The sequence below is a fragment of the Sinohyriopsis cumingii genome, chromosome 13 (genome assembly GCF_028554795.1).
Source record: "Sinohyriopsis cumingii isolate HCF-2022 chromosome 13, ASM2855479v2, whole genome shotgun sequence".
Lineage (NCBI taxonomy): Eukaryota > Metazoa > Mollusca > Bivalvia > Unionida > Unionidae > Sinohyriopsis > Sinohyriopsis cumingii.
Window position 1 is genome coordinate 53,763,909 of NC_142973.1, and position 19,313 is coordinate 53,783,221.

The 19,313-nt window shown below is 39.3% G+C and overlaps 1 long non-coding RNA gene across 6 annotated transcripts in view; it reads right to left on the reverse strand.

Moving 5' to 3' along the window:
* LOC149785576 (uncharacterized) overlaps window positions 1-19,313 on the reverse strand; it is a 173,881-nt gene that overhangs the window by 48,083 nt on the left and 106,485 nt on the right. For 2 of the 6 annotated variants that reach the window (XR_016425419.1, XR_016425417.1), the window contains one exon: window positions 419-592. The exons of 1 other annotated variant lie outside the window; for it this stretch is intronic. This is a non-coding gene — a long non-coding RNA (uncharacterized LOC149785576). Of the gene's footprint in view, window positions 1-418; window positions 593-1,472; window positions 1,577-3,961; window positions 4,211-19,313 lie in introns of those variants that run through there. 3 more of the 6 variants (XR_016425421.1, XR_016425420.1, XR_016425418.1) reach the window with 3 other exon arrangements.

The window sequence follows — 19,313 nt, forward strand, 5'->3', positions numbered from 1 at the left end:
TAGTTTATGCCCAAGGGTCTAAGAGAGTCGTTGGCAACTGCAAGATGAAAGCATATATAAGAATCGCTTCTTTGTTTGGATCAAAAGACAGGTTGTCATTCTTAGCAACAGGAGGTCTAAAGGTTAGGACAACAAACTGTTAGGCTTATAAAAATAAAGAATTTACTTAAGACAAGAACGTGAGCTGTTTTCATAAATTCAAGATTGAGAGCAAATGTATCACACTAGTATCGACTACATAAACGACCACGACTAGGACGAGGAACTGTTTAGTAAAACATAAGAACATGCTGTGAGTTTTTTTTATCATTTACAGGACGCACATTAACAGGGGCCAACGCCTCAATTTCTAATAATTTCCAACACAATTTACCATAACTACTTTAATTTCATTATGAAGAGAGTTCCAAAGATGTACCTGCTGAAACGAAATGATGATTGCTGGTACACACTTGTCATGATTCTAGGTATATCATCTCTGTATTTATGGTTAAAGGTACACACTTGTCCACATTCTAGCTATATCATCACTGCTAATGATTACAGAAACACATTCGTTCTGAGTCTAGGTATATCATCCGTCTGTTCATACCTGAAATAATAAGAAGATGTCCTAAGAGATGTTAACTCATATAAATGCGATTGTCCTAATTTGTTCAGAATTTTAGAAATTTTAATTGGACAAAAATTTAGACTGTGATAATGCGATGGTTCAACAATTTGTAGCATAACTTCTGCATAATAATTTCACAGTATCTTCTGTCGTGTTCAGCGTGACACGTAACCATTAAGATTGATGTATTGACTAGGATCTCTATAGCTTGGCAACATGTAATAATTAACCTCTCCTGAGGACTTGAATTTTGATTAGGACGCACTCGGTTACAGGGTAGAGACATTTAGAGTGCAAAGTTAACGATAGGTTTATAACGGTAAATGTCAAGAGTTGAAACCATCCAGGGAAAATTTAATAATACTTAGGCCATTGAAACAGGTTTCGTAAGATTATGCTTTCCAGAATAGTTCATAAAATAAGCGGTCTGGAGAGGATTATTCCGAACTTTTGGCGGTTAAGAAGTAATCCTGATTGACTAAGCTAAACGAAGGCGTGTGTGTTCCAAAAGGGAATTCAACTCATCTCCCTCTCGAAATTATCCATTCCAAGCTTTTATGCCAAAGTGGAAAGTCCGAGGGATTCAGAAGAAAATTAATAAGTAATATCTCTCGTTAAATAAATCGTGCAAGGGACAACAGGTCTGGAACATTGTGAGACCCGGAGCCAGAGGAGAGACAGAGGGAATTCTTTGATGCTAAAGCGATCGAGAGCTAGGGAATGTACAGCCGAAACAATGGCTCTATACCTGATTGCACAGTGGAACGAGTGCAGTCTGCAACCAAGGCAGCTGATGACCAGAAGAATCTAGGAGAGAGAGAGAGAGAGAGAGAGAGGAAAGAAATACAGTAACACCCACCTATCACCAACAGTGATTCGGGAAAGACCGGAAGCACCAGGTGATGCTCATATACGGCAATTTGAGTTCGATCAGTCACTCGATTATATGATGAAATTTGCTCTGTCAGTATAACAGAAGGTCTAATTAAATTTCGCATAAATTTTGTAACTCAATTTGTATGAGACGCGAAATCATTGAAAATGCCATGATCAATTTCACTTTGTGTGTATAATTGATTAAATTTATGTATTTTAAAAACGGGGGCTTGTGTTATTCTATTCTATATCTCTGCCCAGTTCTCTGTTAGTCCATCTCTTAATTTCATATTTTATTTTATTGTTTACTCGATCCAGGCAATAAACCATGGTCAATCATCTCCTAGATAACGATAACCAACAAAAAAAAAAGCGGAGTGGTGAAGCTCACACATCTCCACACATCCTGACAGATAACAAATATTCGCAATAGGCACTGAAGTCATCATATTGCAAAACGCAGTACACTTTCATTAATTTTCCTACTTTTCTGCTCTTTGTTTCCATCCATATTAAGGGACGGTAACTTTAAACAGGGAGCATGAAGGGATGATTGATAGCTGACTTACTCTACCTTCGTAAACCTTTGCCAAGTAGCTTCAGCATATTGCTAATTTGGCAAGTTCTACCTGTAAATAAATGGTAATAAATAGAACGTTCTTTATAACGATTGAACTAATAAAGTAAATCAAAGCAAAGCCCACACCAGTTCAATACTGATACATCTGGCGTTAATCTAAGGCTTGCACGAATTGGCGGATATATAATTCTACCTGGACCTTTATAATAGAGGAACAAATATCTTCAAGTTTGTGAGTCCTCTACTGTTTGAGATTTTTTTCCATTTCATTTTGCATGTACAATTATATTACTTCTGTGTTATCTCTTTTGAAGATCCCATTTTCCATATTATCTCAGTGACATACAACTTAACTATCTGCTGAAAAAAAAACATAAAAAAAAGAACGTAGAGCATGGGTATATTTAGAAGCGCTGTGTCTCTTTATGTTTGCTACTCGATAGACGGGTTACAGTGTATGTGATTCATTGATCAGCCAGAGAACAAATGGAAGTTTAATGTAAATGTGTTGCTGTGTCTTCGCCTTAATATTTCCTCCTTTTCCTCGAGAAATATAAAGTTCAAAATCGAAAGCGAAGGCTGAAACCACTCTTACGAAACCTCAAAGGGAATCACCCATTCCGTGTGAGGAGGTAGATGTTAAGAGGAGGTTAAACACATTGATGAAATGAAGAGAAGGGAACCTCACAACCTGACCAGATGGAAGAGGTTTTATTGAAGGGAGTCGATCATTAAGGAGACGTTGTATTGTATTTCTGATAACGTCTGTACCTTATTGTCCTATACCAAGTCTAAGAAAACGTTGTCAAACGGTTTTCATCAACAAGTTTGTCCCATTACATTTGGAATACGACCAACTTATATTAGAAGATTGATTTTGTTACAATAATGTTTTGCAAACTGCTTTTTTGTCATGAAATTCAATACAGACAGCTGTAATTTGTCTTATCGTAGATATAATCCAGTATTCCAGCTTACTTCGTGGTTATAATCTCGAGCTGAATTTTTTCTCTCAGGAAGTTTGAAGAGTACGGATCCAATTTCTTTGACACATTGATGTAAGGTTTCATCAATGCATTGTCATTGAACGCTCAAAGCAGAGAAAACAAATGCCTCTTTGTTACGTTCAAAAGACAACTTATACTTTTTGGTAACACGAGATCAGTGCTAAAGGTTACGTCAGACTCTTGCTTGGCTTATACAGAAAAGAGTTTACTTAAGATAAGATGTAAATTTAAAGAAAATATACGATTTTATGTTATGATATTCACACTTTTTTAATCGAAGGGAAATCAAAACGCTTTAACGAAAACTTGCATTACAGAAATAGTAAATCAACAGTAGCTCCGTCAGCTATTTTGTCGACGATACATGACCCCCCCCCCCCGAATCAAGGTAACATAAGACCCTAATGGATGATGCTGGTAAAGGATAGGGCTAAAATGTTACAATCAAATGTAAAATTAAGACTTACAAAAACGAACAAATAGTGTTGCTGACAAGGGTAACTATTAGGGCAAATTGAACAAGTACAGCATGTAACTTATATAACAATGTTTGCCATCATTCATGTTCATACAAACTTGCATACAAACATACATCCCACCAACCAACCAACCCAACCAACCAACCCAACCAACCAACCAACCAACCAACCCATTACATGTCTTTTTTAAAAAAAATAATCAAACTGACATAAACACAAACATGCAAAATCTAAAATACTGTTAATACAAGCACACAAATGAAAGGCTGTAATCTATTAATACTTTCCCCACCTTACTCCCACCCTATCCCTCCCATGTTGCCTAGAGATGTAGAATATTCCCAGCACGCCCCACCGCATTTCGTGAAAGGCGACTAATATGTAAAACATGCCCAGTGAGCCTCACCGCATTTCGTGAAAGGCGACTTAAATGTAGATTAGGCCACAAACGTCCTCCTGCATGTTGCAATAGGCGACTGTTGGAGACAGTGTAATAGGTGGCTCCATTGTTTGCGTGCCGGTCTAGTGGCCGAAAGGGTGCTGCCTCAAATCCTATCATTATAGCAGTACGGACTGGCAACTATGGTGTGGCATTGTGAAAGGCATTTTACTCCAGTTGCCCTTGCACTAAATGCGTGTGTTGCTGTGCCGTAATCTGCCAAAACCACAAAAGTAGAAAGCAAACACAATGCATGGAAAATGAAACACAATTAAAATCATAAGCTAAAAGTGTACAGTTAAGCAACGGAACGTGCTGGACTTTAAAAGAAAACACAACAAGGACAAATGAATTGTGCATGTAACACAGTCAAACATATGTTAAAATAATCATCATTTGCAGGCAGTACATGAACACGAGTCACCAGCACAATTTAAAGATGGGTCCATACCTGAACGAATGAGAAGGATTTGTAATATGTACTGAGCCACGATGATGCGATAGTTTCATGTTTCAAAAGCTCCACAAGCAATATTTGTACGAAGCTTCAAGGACGAAACTTTAGGCTTTTTAATAAAGATTTCGCAAGAGTAACTTAAATGAATATGTGCAAAGTACAATTCTCTTTTTTTGTTGTTGATATTTTTCCTGTTTTCTGTTATTTGTTTGACCATGTCACATCATGGAACAGTAACTGAAAATGGAAAAGATGATGGGTTAGTTGATAGCACATTTAATTCAGGTTTTGCCAAAAGTTTCAGAATGTTGCTGATTTGCCAAAAACTAGGTTTAATAATATATGGCAATAAACAGAACGGTCCTTGTGTAATTTAAAAGCACATAAATGGCTGTAAGGGTCATAAAGTTGTCGTCAAAGACAAGTCTACACCAGTTAAAGGTAATACAATTCAAGAAATACACCCATTGGCCTTAATCGAAGGCTTTTACGAATTGGAAGACACTCATCACAGGTAGTATAATTCATTAGGGATATACTGAAGGTCTGTACGAATTAGAAGACACTATTTTTTTTACTTGCCAAGACACGTGATTACCCTGTTGAATATTTCATACTGTATCATATCATCCAAAACTATAAATATCTTGCAATATTCAAACTTTATAAATGCTTTCTTGAGATTCATAATGGAGGACATTGTCGTTTTGCTTGTGTGGCTAATACAGTTAGAGGCATTTTCTGTTTTAGTTTAATGCTGTAATTCACCGTATTTATTCATAAAACGATGCAGCTTCCAGGCTTTCTCGCTTACAGTCAACTTTGTCAAATCGCTCGGTGGTTCACCATTTTTAAAGACAACATCTTGGTTTTATTTTTGTTGGCTTTCACACTCGTATAAAGACAAAACTGCTCTATGACGCGTATTTTTTTTTGGTGTGATGTTATTACTGTGTCCCCTAAATTTCCTAATTATATGCAAATTACTAACTCAAATAATTAGGTATTTCAGTATTAATAAAGACACCAATTAAGAATGTCAGTATTAATATAGACACAAATTAGGTATATCAATATCAATAAAGACACCACTTAGGTATATCAGTATTAACAAAGGCACCACTTAGGTATATCAGTATTAATAAAGGCACCACTTAGGAATATCAGTATTAGAGGTTAAATATGTATAAATTAAATGAAGATATAATGGAACATCAAAACGTGGCTAGATGGAAGACCTTTTTTGCTTAGGGGAGTTGATCACTCAGAGAGAGAGAGAGAGAGAGAGATTGCGCTGTATTTGTGAAAACGTGTGTATCCTTAACGTTTTCCTGTCTCTACATTCGTAGACTTAGTAACAAAAAACGTTGTAAATGAGTTAATGAGTTATACTTGTTTTCTTTCACATGTTGACCCATGTCGTGATGTAAGACCAAGGAATTTGTGAAGATTTATTTTGTTGCAGTTTTGTTGTGCAATCTTTCTATTTTGTTCGTGAAATGAAATCGCAGTTTAAAATTCCAAAAATATTCAAGATGTAACTTAAGTAAACTGAGAATAAAAAGATTTTCGGAAATTTCAAAACTCTGGACGTTGTACAACATATTGCTAACATTAATTTCATCACGTGCACGTGCGCGCAAGAAAAAGTTTGTTTGGCGCATTTGCCTTTCGGCCATGGCATAATGATGATGTCATTTTTGTCACGTGCTCTAAACTCTGACACTGACTTCCAACTGAATAGAATGTTTTTGCCTATATATACACGAAAATAAGACTAGTTTTCATAACATAAAAAATATCATGTCTTTACTTAGCATGACTGAACGGCAAATGTCTGGCTTATATATTTTAGATACAGACAAAACTACATATGTGTTTTGTTCCTAGTGGGCGAGACGTATGTTCCTATGCTGTATCAAACGGGTTTATTCCCCTTACTCCGAACAAAACACATGTTTTGTATTTATTACATAACCCCTTTTTATTCACGTATTATTTTTTAAAAAAAGGCCTGGATACTTACTTTACAGCCGCATCGTCCATCTGTCTGTCTGCATTGCAGACATGATGATTTACTCTTTTGCTTTTAAATTTTCTACAATGTTGTATATATGAATGAATTTAAACTGCAGTCATGGACAAGCATTTTTTTCCTCTCACTTTCTTCTCAAACAAATCATTTTTGGGGGGATAAGTAAATTATGCTTTTTCTGACACCTGAATTTTTATACTCTTCTTCCAAGTAAAGTTCACAGATTAACAGCAATTAAATATATTCAGTTTATACGGGAAACTCATTAATTTACAATACTTTCAAACACTATATCTGCATATTTTCATTTAATACCAGAATTTATGATGTATTGAACTTAAAGGTGATAATTAAAGCATAACATTTTAAGAAAACGAAGATCCTTTTTCTAACCTGCCGACTAGATTTTTTATATTCTTCTGGATATATTTAACACAATAATTCAAAATAATATTATGCTGTTTACTTCTCTTCGTTTTCGGTTTTAACTTTAAAATGTAAACAACCGTACACTTTGCGCTTGTACCCTAGCGATGAAAAGTCTCGACAACATTGTAACAAGATGTAATGTAATTCTTCTAGATTTTTATCATAGTCAAAGAAAAATTGCTTTCTGCAACATGACGACTTTTATATTGCAAATATTTGTCAGTGTTAACCTTAGATTTAATAAGCAAATTCGATTCCTCGATAAGATTCAAAGACAAACTGAAAGTTCCTCCATTTAAACCTCCTCCTTAAAAAATTCTAAAAAAGACCATAGTTTTGAAACCTTAAATGGATTTTGTGTAAGTTTACGAACATGCATGTTAAGCAATGAAAGTACAGGGTGAGGCAGATTCTTGAAATACATACATGTTCTCTTTGCCAGTGTTCAAGATTTAAGATCCACCATTAAGGTGAACATGACAATAATGTACCTTACCACGGATTGAGGAGCCCCAGAGTGGCCGAGTGGTCTAAAGCGCTCACCGTTACGGATCGCTGCCATCTCAGCTCTGTCTGCGTGGGTTCGAGTCTCGGGTTCGGCCTATGTGCGTATGTGAGAAAGCTTGCCAGTAAATTATCATGGGTCGGTGGTTCTTTCCCGGGTTTTCCCGGGTTCTTCCTCCGCCATTAATACTGGCCGCCATGTATAGCCTCCCTTGTGCTGAAAAATGGCGTTAAACCCCACAACAACAACAACAACAACAACCACGGATTGATATCTGACCTAATTCGTAGATTCCTACCAAGAAGTCATCTCTCTCTCTCTCTTTGTCTCTCTCTCTCTTTTTGTCTCTCTCTCTCGAATGATTCTGGTGGCCGATGCATCAAAGGCGCTCGCTTTAAAAAAAACATTCGTATCTCATCTCTCCGAGTGGACTCGAGTCTCGGTTCAGCCAAAGTAGGTATGTAAAAAAGGTTGCCGTGGGTCGGTGGTTCTTTCCGAGGTCTTCCAGAGTTCTTCCTCACTATATATACTGGACATAGTTTATCAAATGCTGAAAAATGGCGTTAAACCCACAAACCAAGCCAACACTCCCAGTAGTATATGGGGGCTATATAGCGACAATGATAACCATATAAAAAAGGTCGTGGGGCTGTATGGCGACAAGGTTATTACAGACCCCCTGGGGTTGTAAAGCGACAATGGGAATTTAACATGGGGAATATTGGGGCTGTATAGTGACAAGGGAAAGTGGGGTTGTTGTTGTATAGGGACAATATGAATGGAACAGGCGATGTGACGTCATGGTACTGAACATTGGTAACAATGTAGCTAGGGGCTGGCTTCAGTTGGTTGTTGTTGTTGTTGTTGTGGGGTTTAACGCCATTCATAGGCTATACATGGCGGCCAGTATTAATGGTAGAGGAAGAACCCGGGAAAACCCCGGAAAGAACCACCGACCCACGAGAAGATACTGGCAAGCTTTCTCACATACCCACATTAGCTTCAATTGGACCAAACAGCTGGGAAAAAACCTATAACGCTTGGCGAAGCGGGACTGGCGGGACAGATACATATATATATAAGACATACAACACATAGACATAGATTGGTGAACATCAAACACATATATGGCAAAGAGAATAAATATTTTTTCGAGGCATATGACCGGCCCTGAAAAGGGCCCCTGTTTTTTGTCTTTTTTTTTGTTAACATCATTACTTTAACATAGAGGGCATCGCATTCGTCTTCTTCTCTTTTTCAAACTTCTTCAGACTTCTGGACCGTATGAGGACTCTTCAGACAGCCTTGTCTCTCCACAGAGATTCTTCTTTTCCACACGCTCGTATCGGTGATCCGGTAGATTGTCCATGATGATCTGACATACATGGATAAGTCTGTATGGAACAGCATCAACGATGCGAAGGTAGATGATTCAACGTTAGTCCACATCTTGTGACGGGAACAGGTGAAGGGAATTTAGTGAACTGCGATTATTTATATTGGAATAGCGGATCGAAACAGATTGAAATTTTTCACCAATTCCAAAACACGTTACAAAATTCAGTCAGAGTGCTGAGTCTGTTTTCCAATCAGAAAACAGCTGACTGTGAAGTCACATTCCCTATATAGATACGCTAGCGTCAATGAGCAGTGAGTGAATCAATGCAACATGACGGAATCTAAGAAGACAATTAATTGGGGTGTATCGGCAGCGGAGAAGAGAAGCGATGGTATACCAGCGGCTACCAAAGTCAACACAGTTTTACTGCCAGAAGAGACCGATTTTAATTGGGATTTAATCGATTTTCTTTCTTCTTCGCAAGAATTTGTTCCGGTAACAGTACCTTCGGCACCTTTTCATTCGTTACCACACGTCGATGATTTTAAACAGAGATAGAAAGAAGAATTGGAGAAATTTTTACAGCAGAAAGAAGCAGAACAAGCTTTTCTCCTTCAACAGCAACAGCGAGAAGAAGAAGATGCAAGAAGGAAACGACAGGAAGAAGCACCAGAGAAGAAACGAAGTCTAAGAGAGAGGGAGGACAGTGAAAGTCAAACGGTGACGGTACTCTTAGATATTTTGGCAGAGTTAAGGAGTCTGAATCAAATGTATCAGACTTCTTTATTACGACCCAAAAGAAAAAGAACTTCTCGAGCCAAACAACTCAACCCTGTTGCTACACCTGAGATACCACCCCTAGTGATTTCTACCAAATCATTGACAGGAACAAGTCCAGAAGTAGGCCTTGGCCTTGCCAAAGGCATACGGCAGTTAAAGCGGATTGCGACCCGTGTGTGTGAATGTATGAGTGTAGGTCCTCATTCTAAGAAATCAAAACCAAGAGACACTTACATTTTCTGTCTGGTCTATTCTGGTACAAATTTTACAATCCAATTCACAACACAACACACAACACTTTAAAAAGTTCGTAGACTTCTTCTGTGTCTTTGATCACTCTCTCTGTTTTTTGATGTTCTTCACGTTCACAAGTTTTCCTCCTCTTCTTCCTCGCTTTCTTCTCGTCTTCTTTTCTTCTCTTTTTCTCTTTCTGACCGTGTCTGGGTTCTTCATTTTGGGAGGGTACCTCAGTAGTATATGGGGATACATTGGCGTCAATAGAAATCCCAGTCATAAAAGTCGTGGGACACTTTGGCGTTTGGGGAATTTAACATGGGGAAATTTAAAATGGAGTGAATGGGAACTGAACAAAGCGACAAGAGATTGGGCCACTTTAGCGTCAATGGACATTAACGTTAAAAATGGGTATATCAAAATTGGCGTCAGTAGGAATTGAACATTGGAATGTCACCTGGAGGTCAATGGGAATTGAGCATTTGTGCATTCCTGAGGTTTATAGGGTCTAAACTATTTATAATGTGAAATGTATTTGTAGGGAGAAAGGGTTGATAGGGAAAAAATAGACACGCAGAAACAAATAAATACACATCCTAACACACAGAAAAGAGGACAGATATGTTCCAAAGAAAGACTCACAGATAGAATAGAGACTCCAATAAGAAAAGTGTATTGTATGGGTACAAAACATTTATTCAGTTATATACATGGACTCTCTGACCTGTGCTAGGATCTAAGCACTATCCATTTAATTAATACATAAACATTTGGACATGAAACAGACATATTTACAAGTCAACGTATTTACATCTCATAACTAATGCCATTTTCTCTCACGCTACATTAAATATTCAACTTTAAGAAAAAGCTAAAACAAATAAAAACAATCAGTTTATGTTTCTCTCTATATCCGTCACACACATTGTTTAAAATCTAGTCAGCTACCACTTGTATCCCAGCGTGGATGATTCCCATCACATACTACCTTTCATTCGTAAAGCTGCTTATATGTCCATAGTGCCTGGTACACATATCTGTAAGCAGACCAATTGCAGTCATTGTCTTCTTCCCATGGAGGTACAACGCATGGTCAATTTTCCATCGGTGTTGTCAATTTTTTCTCTCATCGTCCGCACGTCTTCATTAGCTCTCAAAAGTTTGGAAGAAATTATTTCTTCAGGTGTAATACTCCCAATACATACAGGCAAGTTCAAACTGTACTCATACATAGATAGGCTCAAACGACCTCGATCTTTAACTTGGCACTGACGTTTGCGTTCCTCTAATGTGAGTCGAATAAGTCCGTAATGAAACCTGCTGCTTACTAGGAAGGAATGTCAGACGCGAAGTCTTTAAATTTCACCGTGTAGATGTACGTTGTCGTCCTAAATGTTCTCGAAATCGCTGTCTGAGTCATTGGATGCTAAAGTACTCCTTTAGGTCTACTGAATCCTTTTCTTTCTTGGACGCACTTTGCTGTGACTGTATGGTGGTGGTGAAAGAGGCCAATTATGTTTGTTCCTGCTCTTTTTCATATGCGTAGAGTGATCCATCTTTCTCGTCGCTTGTCCTCGCAATGAAGTGTCGTTCTTGGAAGTCGTCCCCTTTTTAGACTGGGTAATGTCAGCGTGTTTATAAGGTAAAGTCTTGTAGTCTGGACGTTGCACTGGTTGCATATAGTTTTCCATGGCGTTAGTAAATAAACAACTAAGATGTGGTACAACATTGGTGACTAGATCGTGAGGCACAGCATCGCACCCGAGTTTCTCGTTGGACTTGAGTCTCTCACTCGTTTACTGCTGTGTTAAAGTCATACTTCTTGTTGGGGACTATCGTCTTCGAACCATTTTTTGTTATACCAGTATGTCAGTAAGGACACGTCGATATTGGTCAGCATATAAAAATGGACAATGTCCAAGACCGATAGTTCATTTTAACTACCAAGACCAAGCGAGAAAGATGAATACTTTTAAACAGACATCATTCAAGTTCGGTCAACCTCTAGTGGAATGCATTGATGTGCCTTGCCATGAGAGCGATGCAGTATGCTGTAACCTCATTATCACATCTCAGAAACTTTGCTATGGCTACAACTACTGCTACACCTACCATGGAAGGTGATGTTGAGCGTGTCAAACCTGACCTTACAGAACACCTTATCACTTTACTGATTTTCATTGTCAATGTCGTCCTCCACGTGAAGCGATGCAGCTACCACTCTGCGGATGTCATGCAACCCTAAGTTAACACCTGCGGATTTTACCTACCTCATTGAAATGAGCATGTGAAAGACGAATATTCGTTCCCTATGCGTTTTCCTGAATACTGCAACTTTGAAAGTCGATTCCAAACGTTCCAAAGAAAATGGCCAAAATATCTGGGAGGACCTACCCACGAAGAATTAGCCAGAGCCGGATTTTTATACTTGGGCGACAGAGATAAAGTCGACTGATTCAATTGCGGTGTGTCACTTCACGAGTGGGAGCAGAATGGTTTGGCTTACCTGGAAGATGGTAGACGGTCTCCGGATTGTCACCACTTACGTTTAGTGGGACGATCTTAGTAATCTCTGGATGGATACTTTACAAGAAAACATTATTGGTTTGCCTGTTGCGAGAACGCATTTACCGAAAGCTGGTGAAAATACAAGTGAAACGCAAAGAATAATTGCATCCAATTACGTCACCGATGTTTAAACCACTGGTACCTGAATACTACAAGAGGACTGAATAAGGTGAAAGTGTTTCAGTTGTCAGACATTGTTAAACCGGACGTGGGGGGAAAGTATATGTTTGTTGTGACTGCTTCTTTTTACTACAAGGAAGACATACTGCAACGAATTCCAGAAGGATAGTTAGAGGGTTGAAAAAATCTTTCACACAATGTAAAATTTATTCAATAGGAAACTTCTGAACGGAGTGTGATGTGAAAGTTAATTACTAAAACATTTAGATTCGACACTAGAGTACGATCATCTCTGTGCAGAAATTGCACTTATTGCCTCCGACAAAAGACACTGCCGTGAATGTCTAGTTTAGAAGAGTACAGTCACAAACTCCCTTGGAGCTAGGAGAACGCATTTACCGAGAGTTGGTCAAAATACGTTACGTCATCAATGTTGGAACCACTGGCACCTGAAGGGTATAAGAGCACTGATTCACTTGAAAGCGTTCCATTGGTTAGACATTGGTGAACCGCGTGAGATTCATAATGTTGTGGGTGGCACTCATTCTTCTTACAAGGTGATCCTAATACATCGAATTCCAACGGAAGAGTTAGATGATTACAATAAATCCTTAGAAGAACTATTCTTGGTTCAAGAGGAAACTTTTGTTCGATCTGTGGTGTGTGAGTTAGTGACTAAACACTCTTGGTACGAAACTAAAATAAAACCGATGTTGTTCAAAAAGTACACTTATTACTTGACACAAAAGAGGGTATAAAAACGGGCTACCATGCCACGGTCTTTATCGGCGGTGAAACAACATATTCTATGAAAGGAAATCAATGAGAGTATTCAAAAGGTGGAGGATTACCAATACTTATTACAAAAATTGTGTCCCATGAATTGGGGTCAACGTGTGGTGTGTGTCTTAGTGACCTGCTTTCTTGGATTTTGTTTACCAGTCGAATCAGTGTAGACTATTTACGAACAGTACTTGCCACCAAATAAAGCATGAAAGTGGTCCCTATAAATGTCCACGAGAGACCTTGCGTTTCCATCTGGATACTTCTCGACCTCTTTGGAAAATATTGATTCGTTAACTTTTAGGTACTGAATATGTGTACGAAGATGTGTGCGTAGCTTATGACTTACACCCTCACTGGACAGATGTACGTGACGGCAAAAATTGGGGTTTCGAGGCTTGGACTAAAGAATTGGTCAATTATACCTAAGAGTTGTGATCCTAAATTCAAATGTTCAGTGAAAAATGTAACTTTTAAACCTGTGTTAGTGACAGTGCCAGAAGAAGTAGAACCCGTCACCGAGGTCAACCACTCCCTCCAGGACAGGACTGTCATGGACATTCCCGAAAGTCCATTCCGGGAGGACACCTGTGTGACGATACCCAATTTACAGACTGTACGAACATCACACACTCTCCCCAGGACACCTTTATTACCAAAAATAGAGACTTGTGCATACTCCACTTTAATCGCTTTGATATGTATTTTATAGCTGTACTTAACCATATGGCTTTTATGTATTTTTGTTTTGCGTGTTAAAATAATCAACAAACGTGTCCTAAAAAAATTATAAAAACTCTTGTCTTGTTTGTCATCGTGTCAAAAGTGACATCCAGACACTATGGCTACCTCCACTGACTCTGCTCCCTTTTCCTCTACTTTCAAAGTCATCGAAGAACACTTATATTGTGCTAGTTGGGAGGTCGTGTATCTTCGCCATCCCTTTACATGTTAATTGCCGGACCCAGCGGTTCAGACAAAAGTGAATTTGTCCAACGTTTGGTTGAACATAAACATCATTTCATTGATCGACCACCTCAACGGATCGTGTGGTGTTACAAAGAGTGGATATCGGCGTACAGCCTCTAGCGAGAAATTCAATGCATCGTGTTTGTGGAAGGCATTCCTGGCGAAGACGACGGGATCGTGTCTGACCCCAGCCAAACCCATCTGGTCATTTTCGACATGTTAGGAGAAGACGAAGAAGAAATTAAACTGTGGTTTACGTGCAAAGGGCATCATCGTTATGCCAGTGACATTTACATCAGCCAAAATTTGTTCCAACAAAATGAAACTAATCGCACCATCAGTCTCAATGCTCATTACGTGGTCTTGTTTAAAAGTCCTAGAGATACGTCACAAGTACAAGTCTTAGCCAAACAGTTAGGAACGCTTTGACTGACTCATGCATACGACGATGCCACTCAAACCACACGCGCCAATTTACCCGTTGATTTAAAACCGACCACTTCCGATTATTTGCGATTTTGTACCCATCTGTTTCACCAGTGGTGCCAGGACGGAGGGCCTGTCGTGTACACGTCCCCGTCGTCGACTTTAAAAAAAAATCTATATCAACCTCGGACACTTTGGGTCTGTATGACAGTGTCAACATGACGTCCCTTTAGTCTCATCTTCCCGTCAAATTGATTCGTGCCTTGTTCAGCATCAGTCGCGAAAAGAAATCCACAAAGCAGTCTTCCGATCGTTTACGGTCACAGCACATCAATTACTGCAAGGCATCAGTCACATTCCACATCAAACTAAACGCTTTTTTGACAGAAATGAAAGTAGCCTTGACGCAACTGGCCGATCCACGCATCGACACTCAAACTAAAAATCAAATCATTTTGAAACCTGGAGGTAGCGGTTCTCTAGTAAGTTTCGTCATTCGCTCCCTCTTAAAATGGGAACCCAATACCCCCAAAGTCCTCTTCAAGAAAAACGCCACTCCCAAAAAAGACAAACGGACCCAAAAGAAGAAAAAGAGCAACTATGTCAAGACTAGGTCACAGCCACAGAAAAAGAAAATCCACAGAAAAAAAGCCCCCAGAAAACAGCTTCTTCCGCAAGAGAGGCACTTCGGCCAGGACGCAACATTATATTCGCAAACAACAACCTGTAGCAACGTTGACCCCGTCTCCAGTAGCCTCAGGTTCTTCCATTTCTCCGTTGCTGGTGATGCCTGCTAAGACCAATTTTACACCCGTTCTTCGTCATTTGATGAAACAACGAAAACTCGCATATCTAAGAACTTCTACTCCAGCGGTGACATCCACCTCCTCTTTAGCTCCATTATCAGCTGCTCACAAAGTACTAGCCCCCAAAATCAAAGTCCAAGAGAAATTGGGCATGTTACAGAGTTTACTGTATTTATCCAAGCAAGAACTGTCACGATTTAGTCCTTTGCGAATCCCTCCACAACGTATGATGCCTGTCATCAAGTTTATACGACGTAAAGACAATCAGTGGCGACGCATTCCAGTATCAAAAACATGATGCAAAGGATGGGGATCAGTGTTTTTGTGCTCCTGAACACCAAAAGATGCCCCCTAAAAGAACCGCACATCGTTACCACTATTGTCGTTCTTCGGTCCAGAAAGTAAAAGCAAAATTACAAGGACAGTCACGTCATCCAAAACAAAAACGCTTAGCCAAGCATCGACGTCACTCACAGGAAAGACACAGTCGTCAAAAGAAAAATAGGAGCAACCAAAATGTAGAATTCTTTGGCGACTTAGGAAAATACATCGTCACCTTTTTGACGAAGCAATAGTATATAAAAAGAAAAGATAAAAGGATTGTTGCCAAGTCATCGACATCTGTGTGTTTCTGGTGTGTGCCCTGGAACCGACAAGCAAAGATGTCACCCCCCAGATAACATCCTTCTTCACTCCCAAAAGGAATGAAAAAGAAAGGACTTCCTCCTCGTTTAGTCAAATATTGGGACGTATTGTCCGACGTGTCTAAAACCTCTCCACTCATGCGAAAACAAATCATTCAAACAGCCTCCAAAGACGTCATCGATACATGTGCGAACGTTGTTTGAATGTCTTGAAAGGCACGATACCTTTGTTTAAACACCAGAAGAAAAAAAAATGCTTAGACAAACATCGTCACGATCTTCGCCAAATTGTTCAAAAGAAAAGACCCATCCGTCAAAAGAAAAATATGTTGGTGCAAATGCGGAGGATTTTTACCACTGTTAGGACTTCTTAACAAAGCAATAGTAGGGTCTACGTTGGGGCTCCTGTGAAGTGTTTTACCCGCCATAGCTCCCAGATAAAAGGGACAAGAAAATAAAAGGAACCTCTGGAGTTAAAAGATCTCAGACATGACCATTGAATGAAAGGACAAAAGCTTGCTTTAGTGCCTTACAAACGATGAATGGAGTACGATCGGTGGCAAGAACAAAGGACCCCGCATTTATCTCCCAATCCTCATTTGACTGAGATGTCTCAGTTACAACACGAATTGCAATCGTTGATGGATCTCAGCGATTTGTCCGCAACGGAACAATTGCAAAAGTACGGTCAAATGTTGCAAAGTCTGCATCTCTTTCACCAGAAAGCTTTTGACATATCTGAAAGATTTTAAGGCCCTGATGAAAAGTCCGCCACCACCACAACTACCCCCAGTGACCAAGAGAGAAACAGGAGAAGAAGAAAAGTTTAAAACTCCACCAGACAAAGTATGCAAGTTAACAACATCCTACATCCAGAATTGGATGGATTAAAAATATGACAGCTACACCCTCCTCCACAAAAGAGAAAAGGAAGGTGAAGACAGAAGTGAAAAAAAAAACCAATTACCCTTGTTCAGACATCCTCCACCTCGACACATATCGCTCACCGGACACGCAAAGCATTACAAGCCAAGAAAATACCACACTAAAAAAGAGTAGCATTAGTGAAGAGTTGGTGACTTATTAGCAAAATGGAGAAGGTGTTAGCCAGCATCTAATACGATCCAGCCCATCCTGCAGGTTACGGAGGAGTTCAGAAAATGTATAGTCCTGACAAAACTCGAAGTCACACTCGAGTGGAGGGCATCGATCATCAATAGCAAGCCGATTTAGCCGATGTCTCTCATCTGGCCACCTACAATCATAGCTAAATATATTTTTTGTGTGTCATTGAAGTCTTTTCCAAATTTGCCTGGGTCGTGCCATTGGCTTCAAAATCGAGCAGTGAATTAGTGAGAGCCCGAAAACTGGTGTTGAAACCAACTGGTCCTCACCATTTTCGATGCCAAACCGACAATGGCGCCAAATTTCTGAACCAAGCTTTCCAAAAGGAATTAAAGAAACGTAACATTGATAGTTTCACCACCGAGAATCCCGAAATCAAAGCCAGCATCGTGGAACGTTTTCAACGAACCTTGAAAGAACGCATGTGGAAGTATTGTACGCATCAACACACAATCAAGTACACTGACGTCTTACCGCACTTGTTTCAAGCGTGCAACCAACCTTACCATCGAAGCATCGGACGTGCCCCCCAAGAAGTGACTCCCGACAAGGAAGTAACCGTTTTTTAACGCCTGTTTGGTAAGTCCAAGACGGTGGCTGTCCCCAAGAAAAGTGGAGTGTTGGCAGCAGAAGATTGGGTGCTCATTAGCAAAACCATACGTACTTTGGACAAAGGTTACTTACCAAACTGGACCATCGAATTGTTTCGTGTCACTGAGAGAGGACGTGGCCGTTATCGTCCCGTCTATAAATTGGAAGACATGAACGGGAAAGTATTAAAAGGAACGTCTTACTTGCCCGAATTACAACGCGTAATCAAAAAGGAAGACAATGTGGACGACATCGAAAGCATTCTCGAACGAATACCCCGAAAAGTGGAGAAAAGTCGTGTCAAAGAAGTCAAAGTACGTTGGAAAGAATATCCTGCCAGTTTTGTCTCTTTGGTTGACGCTTCGCAAGTCATCGACTATAAAAAGAAGTAACCATCGTGCCCTTCAACACAGCCTCAGCGCTATCTGTATGGACGAACGTTTATTCTGGAAGCTGATCACCAACCACTTGCATATTTGGCCCAAGCTAAATTGACAAATGGACGTTTAATGAGATAGTCATTTTTTCTTCAGCAGTATCAAATTCAGTTGCGTTACATTAAGGAAAGCGCCAATGTAGGAGCAGATTTTTGAGTAGACTAATTGATTCTGAGGTGAAGAGTTCACTTCAGGACATATAAACAATAACTGGAAACGAATGCAATTTCAAATTTGGAGAGCAGAATCCCATATTTTACTCTTAAAGTGGGGGGGGGGGGCTATGTAAAGTGTCGGATTTTGAATTGTATTGAACCTTAAAGTTGAATGCATTAAGCATTAGAATTTTATCTCATTTAAGCCAACAAGTCATTGTGAAGGGTCACTTCGACCGTTCTTCTCTTCTCCCCCTATCATGTCATTGTTAAAACTTGAAAGGCTAGCGTTTATGACCCAGTGAGATTTGACCAAGGCGCTGCAACGCTGTCCTGAGAAAGTAAACATTTGAGCTACCAACCGTAACCACTTGATAGGAACTCGTGTCAAATTATCGTTTTCAAAGGAAATTTATATGCACCGTAGTTCCCAGATTCTAGTCTGTCTAAATCTGACCAAAGAAATGATTATCTTGGAATAATTTAGGAAACACTGCTTTCGATTGGCAGAGTAAATGATGGCGTACACTTTGAAAGTAATGTGAATTTAAAGTGACGACCTTGGTTGAAATTCTTTAGTATTAAATTTTCTGAGAAAAGAAGAGTGGCTCGAGGAAGCATAAGAAGAATAGTGCTTCTTAAACAAGAAAAAGGGTCCAGGTGGATGTCTTGTAAGAAAAGACAGGGTTTAGTGCTAGGACACAAAATTTCTGAAAGAGAACAGCATTAAGGTACGCAATTTTAATTGTCCACGTAATTTTCTATTTTTGATTGTTTGTTTTATTCAAATGTGTCTGATATGACTAGGATCCATATTATGTATTGTTTATTCAGTTTCATGGAAATCTGATGATGCTAGAGTTGTTATGCAATTTATCTCTTTAATTTTGCAGTTACTAGCTCATTGATAGAAATG